Genomic DNA, 5,941 nt, shown 5'->3' with positions numbered 1-5,941 from the left:
TTAGGGGCTCATGCAACTCTTATCACAATCCATACAGACATCAATCATGCAAAGCACATTTGTACATTCATTGCGAAAGCTTGGCTTTTATGAAGACTTTTGGAACTGGAGGGGTGGGAGCAGCCAGACTGGGGAGATGGGAAGAGATGAGGCTCAAGGGGAGTGTGGGGCGCCAAATATCTAGGACCATGAGTCTTCGAGATCAGGAATTCCCGTATTTCTTCTTCATGGTGGAAAGCCCACTAAGATAACTCATACTGACCCCCGATGGAGATGAATTGGGCTGCTAACGGCAGAGTCAGCAGTTCAAAACCACTAGTAGCTCCTAGGGAGAAAGACAGGGCTTTGTACTCCCGTCAAGAATGACTTGTGGTGACGATTGCGCAAGTCTTCTTAATATGACTGAATGATTAAATTATATGATGTGTGAAGTCTGTACTGATAAAACTATTGTGGGAGAAAAATGGGGCTTTCTACTCTCATAAGCAGTTACAGTCGCGGAAACGCACAGGAGCGGTTTTGCCCTGTCCTGTAGAGTTGCTACGAGTTGGCATCCACTTGATGGCAGTGAGCTGGTTTGAGTTGGATGGTAGAAAGCCAAGGGGAGACCCTGCCATCTGATTTGCATCTTAAAGCGATCACCTGGAGTGTGGCTCTGAGGGGTCAAGCAGGGAGGTCAGTGGGGAGGCTGCTGGCAGAGCCAGCTGAGATGCTGGGAGGTAGAGGCAGGCCGTGGTATATCTGCGTATTTTGGCAACACAGTCAGGACACAGATAGACTGGCAGCAGGTTAAAGAAAGGACAACTCTCAGTCGCCCTGCCTTGAGGATCATGCTGAGCCGCAGACATGAAAGCCGAGTTATTCAACATATTGGGCAGGTGCTTGTGGTAGTTAACATAATTAGAGTAGGGGTGGAGTCTAGCCTGTAAATCAGGTCAAAGCCTGATGGTGCCTTCTTGTGGGCGGGACCTCTGCATAAAGAGAGTCCTGGGAACCTCCCCTCTCTCTCTGCTTCACCTTCCGGTGAAGCCACTTGAAGGCCTGCACCAACCCTGGAGATGCTTCCACCACCATTGGATCCATTCGACTCTGCACCCACCGGCCTGTGATCTCCCTGCATTCTGCATCATTGCTTGGGGCTGCGTGAGTCTGAAGAGGGATTTGCTAGTATCAGACTTAAGGACTAGTGTCGGACTTATGGACCTGATCTGGACTGGGCTGGGATGTTTTCTTGATATATAATGACTTCTTGATATAAAGCTCTTTCTTACACATTGATGACTGTCACTGGATTTGTTTCTCTAGTCCACCTAGCCTAACACAATGGGACATGTGGAAAGTGGCGCCACAGTTGGCCGACTTGCTTTCTCAGGCCCCTCCGCCCCATGGAAGACACCAAACATGCTGTTAAAGAAGCCAGAAGATGAGTCCTCGTGGCTTAGAACAACACTTTATAGTCTCACCTTTTCTTAGGATCTGAAGTCAGAAATGAGCCTGAGTCCATTCGTTTCCTAAAGCGACCGTACCGAATGATGTAGCTAAAGGCAACCCCCACACCTATTCCCTTGTTTCTGGGGCCAGAAATGCTCACTTTCACGGGGCTGAAATCAAGTGCTTGGCTGGACCACGCACGCACCCTCTTAAAGGTCTAGGGAGTTTGGGCCATGGCTGTGGCTCTTCCAGTCAGTCTTTGTGACTCCCATCAAAAGATGGGGTTGTTGCTGTTGTTATTGTTGTGCCATTGTGTCTTTTCCAACCCATTGTGACCCTGTGCCCAACAGAACGAAATGCTGCCCGACCCACACCACCACCCTCACAATTATTCCTAAGCTTGAACCCATTGTGGCAGCCACGGGGTCAAGAGGGCCTTCTCCACTTCACCAAACATGATGTCCTTCTCTAGGGACTGGTCTCTCCTGACAACATGTCCAAAGTATATAAGACTAAGTCTCCCCGTCCTTGCTTCTAAGGAGCACTCTGGCTGTCTTTGTTCCCAGACAGAGCGGTTTGTCCTTTTAGCAGCCCCACGGTACTTTCATTTTCTTCTCCAGCACCACAATTCAAATGATTAAGACTATGCAAATGTGAGGTGTTTGGCCCACCAAGAGAACTGACTAACTTGATAACAATGTAACTGAGGTACCCAGCACCCCTGTGGGGTGGGACCATGCAGGTAGGATGTAGAGAACTCTAGGTGGTCAGCTTTGTCATCTTGTTCAGTTTGTAATTTGCCAACACAAAAGTGAAAAGAGGCATCTCATTACCATCAAGAAAGAAAGGAGTGGAGTGTGTCCTTTGGACACTGAGAACCCTGTGCCGAACCTCCTACATCCAGGAGAAGGCGTAATGACATCAGAGACGGCGGAGAGGCTGCAGAGAAACGGCAGCAGAAGAGGCAGCAGTACCGTAAGACAGATATGAGGGGGGGGGGGGCCTCCTATCCACTTCAAAACCAGCAATGGGGCCTCTTGTGTCTTTCTGTCACCCAGTCTCCCTCAGCCTCCTTCTTAGAGGGGTTCCTTGCATTTAGGGCTCACCACATCATCCAGGATAATCTCCCAACGCAGGATCCTTCATCGAATCAACATTGTAACCATCAAAGTCTGCTGCTTTTAGTGTGATAAAGCTTTTCCTTGACTTTTTTCCTTTAATAATAGTGGTCTCATACAGTATTTGTCTTTATGAATTAGCTTTGCTCAGCATGACATCTTCCAGGTTCGTCCACACGTCACGAGGTGTTTGACAGTTTCATCACCCCTCTTCAGGGATGCATAGTACTCCATTGTGTGCGCACACTAGTGTTTATGACCCCTTCCTCCATTGCTGGGTATTTTGGTGGTTTCCTTCTGCCTGTTGTGTATAGTGCTGTGATACACATGGGTGTGCAGATATCTGCTCTTGTTTTCTCCTAATTTCTTTTTAAAATCAGTTTTATTTGAGCTATAATCAACACACTGTACAATTCAATAGTTCAATCACCCTTCTTTCTGCAGGGTATATGCTGAGTAGAGAGGGGGCTGGATCTCGTGGCTTCTCTATTTCCATTTGTTTGGGGAAGTGCCGGACATCTTTCCACTGCGGCGCTCATACAGTCTTACCGTCCCACCAGCGGGTGTGAGGGTGTGAGGGTTCCGATCATGCCACATCCTCGCCAGCATTTGCTAGTGTGTTTGAAAACGCTTACGACCAGGGCCGGTGTGAAGTGGTAGCTCATCATGGTTCTGATTTCCACCTCTCGAATACCTAGTGATCGCACTAGGTGTGTGTTGGCTGATTTTCCTAACTTTTTATTCTACTTTATTCTATTGCGTAGGATTATGCTCTTGGAGGATTTGGAAGACCTACCTAAAATATGGTCACTTGGAGAGGGAAGTTTCTGAATGGCGAAGAAGACTCTCTGTGACTGTCTAGAGCCTCCTTTAGGATGAAGGGTTCCTTACCCCAGCCGTGGGGAGGGCTGCTGGCTGGCAGACAGATTTCAACTGTCAGCTGGGGAGTCAGGGACAAGATTTGCCAGCACACTGCCGCCTTTTGTTCCACATTTGTCACTGGCTAGTTTGACTGTTTCCAAGGGCCCAGCACATGCCTGGCCTGTGAATTACTATTTGAACCCCACTTCGAGAAAAAAAGGAGCCCTGGTGGGGTAGTGGTTCCACACTGGGCTGCAACCCGGAAGGTCAGCAGTTTGAAACCACCGGTTGCTCTGTGGGAGAAAGATGACGCTTTCTACTCCCATAAAGAGTGAACAGTCTCTGAGTGAACAGGGGCCATTCTGCCCTGCTCTACAGGGTCACCGGGAGTCAGAATTGGATCGATGACAGTGAGTTGAGTATTGAGAGCTTTCTAGAAAATTGATAAAGGAGTGACCAATTGGATAGTAGATGTCAGTATAATGAATTCTAGAATTCTTCTTTTGTGCACCCACCATGTTGTATGTACTTACTGTGTCTTATGTCTTCTTTTTTGAGTCTGCATGTAATTTGTCATTAATATTGTTAGAAAAAAATCTTTAAAAATCAGTATAAATACCACTTAGAACATTGGAATACTTCAAACGCCCACTAAACAGCCTGTGTTGCCGTTGTTGCTCCGTTGGCCAGCCTCCTAATAAACAGGTTTTCCCTTTCTCTGTTCCACTCTGAGCGGTTGTTAATTAGGCTCATTGCTCCAGGGCACACGCCCAATATTCAGGGTGATGAATTCTCTTCAAGAATTGCTTCTGATCCAGGGAGCCGGCTCACGGAAGGTTAGCTCCCTTTCCTAGAGACAGCACCTACACAGTCACGGTCATGGGTCCAGTGGGGGAGATAAAGACCAACCCAGCTTAGGAGCCCCGTGAGGTTGGCTCCAGCCTTTGTTGAGACAGACTGCATTTCAGCCCAGGTTCTTCCACGGGCAATGCGGTCCACGAGCACTCCCTGCCAAGCTTCCTGCATCCAACTCCATCTCAAAGCCGGCTTCTTTTTGTTGTTTTTTTGGGGGGGAGGGTAATAATCTACTTTGTAATAATTACTATTTCCATTCATTCAATGAAATTAGTCTCGTTAGGTTTCCTACCAAATTGGGTCTGATTGCCCTGTTAGAGAATATAATTGCTCCTTGCATTTTTGTTTCCTAGTTTGTAGCTCTACATTTGGGTACTCATTTCACGAAAGTGTCCTCATTGTGCCCTGATCCAAGAGAGCATTATTGACCACCTGCCAAGTGCCAGGAGCTTTGCGGAAGCTCTGGGGAGACCGTGGGAAAGGCAAACAAACGAGGTCTTTTGCCTTCTTGGTGCTTATGGAGGCCCCTGAGACCTTACATCAACGGGAGCTGCTGAGTGGAGTGAGCAGTCAGAGAAGACCACTCACTTCTGAGATGAAATGCAACCCAGGTCTGGGTACCCCAAACCAAAATGAATCCACTGCCATCAAGTTAATTCCAACTCACAGTGACCCCAGATAGTGCTTTGGAGGCGGTCAATCCTTCCCGGAGCAGACGGCTCCAGCTTCCTCCCACAGGGTGGCTGATGGGCTTGAAGCACTGACCCTGCGGTTCCCAGTCAAGCTAGAGGACAAGCCCCACCAGGAAGAGAGAGTGAAAAGAGACACCAACAAAAGGAATTTCAAGGGTTTGATAAATAGACTTGGAGGTATGTGTTCGATGTGGGAGTGGGCTTGGGGCCGAAGGTTAGTGTGTGTGGGATAAAGGTCAAACTACGAAATAAAGGCAGGTCAGATGGAGTCCAGGGGCAAACAGCAGGGAGAGAGAAGGCTGGCAAAGTCCTCAGACACCAGGCCAGGCAGGGTCTGATTAAGGTAAGGAATTCTATCCAGGCCTAGCTAAACAGTCAGGTGGAGCCACGGAAGGTTGTAAGTGGCTAGGTCTTGTGCCTTAAAGAGCCCTGTTGGCTGCAGTGCAGAGAATGGATGGGAGTGGATAAAATACGGGTAGAAGTTCAGGGAGTCCTGGTATAGAATCGGTGCTTAAGAATTAGTGAAGATGCCCGGCTATCAAAAGATATAGCATCTGAGTCTTAAAGGCTTGATGTTAAACAAGCAGCCATCTATGAGGGAAACAAATAAGCCCACATGGAAGAAGCACACCAGCCGGTGTGATCATGAGGTGATCACACCTTGATACAGGATCAAGTATCAGGTATCAAAAGATCCCAAACAAAACAATTATATCGGTGCAAAAGGGGGGAGTTGGAGTAGAGATCCAAAGCCCATCTATAGACAATTGGATGTTCCCCCACAGAAAAGGGTTACAAAGATCCCCTTACAGAGGGGTCTCGGGGAGGAGATGAGCCAGTCAGGGTGCGATGTAGCAAGGATGAAAAATACAACTTTCCTCTAGTTCCTAAATGTTTCCTCCCCACTTCCACTATCATGACATGAATTCTACCTTGCAAGTCTGGCTAGACCAGAGGATGTACACTGGTACAGATAGGAACTGG

This window comes from Echinops telfairi, unplaced genomic scaffold (assembly GCF_000313985.2).
Source record: "Echinops telfairi isolate 266 unplaced genomic scaffold, ASM31398v2 ScPeMD7_5592;HRSCAF=6446, whole genome shotgun sequence".
NCBI lineage: Eukaryota > Metazoa > Chordata > Mammalia > Afrosoricida > Tenrecidae > Echinops > Echinops telfairi.
The sequence above is the reverse complement of the archived record's forward strand: the minus strand, read 5'-3'. Positions refer to the sequence as shown.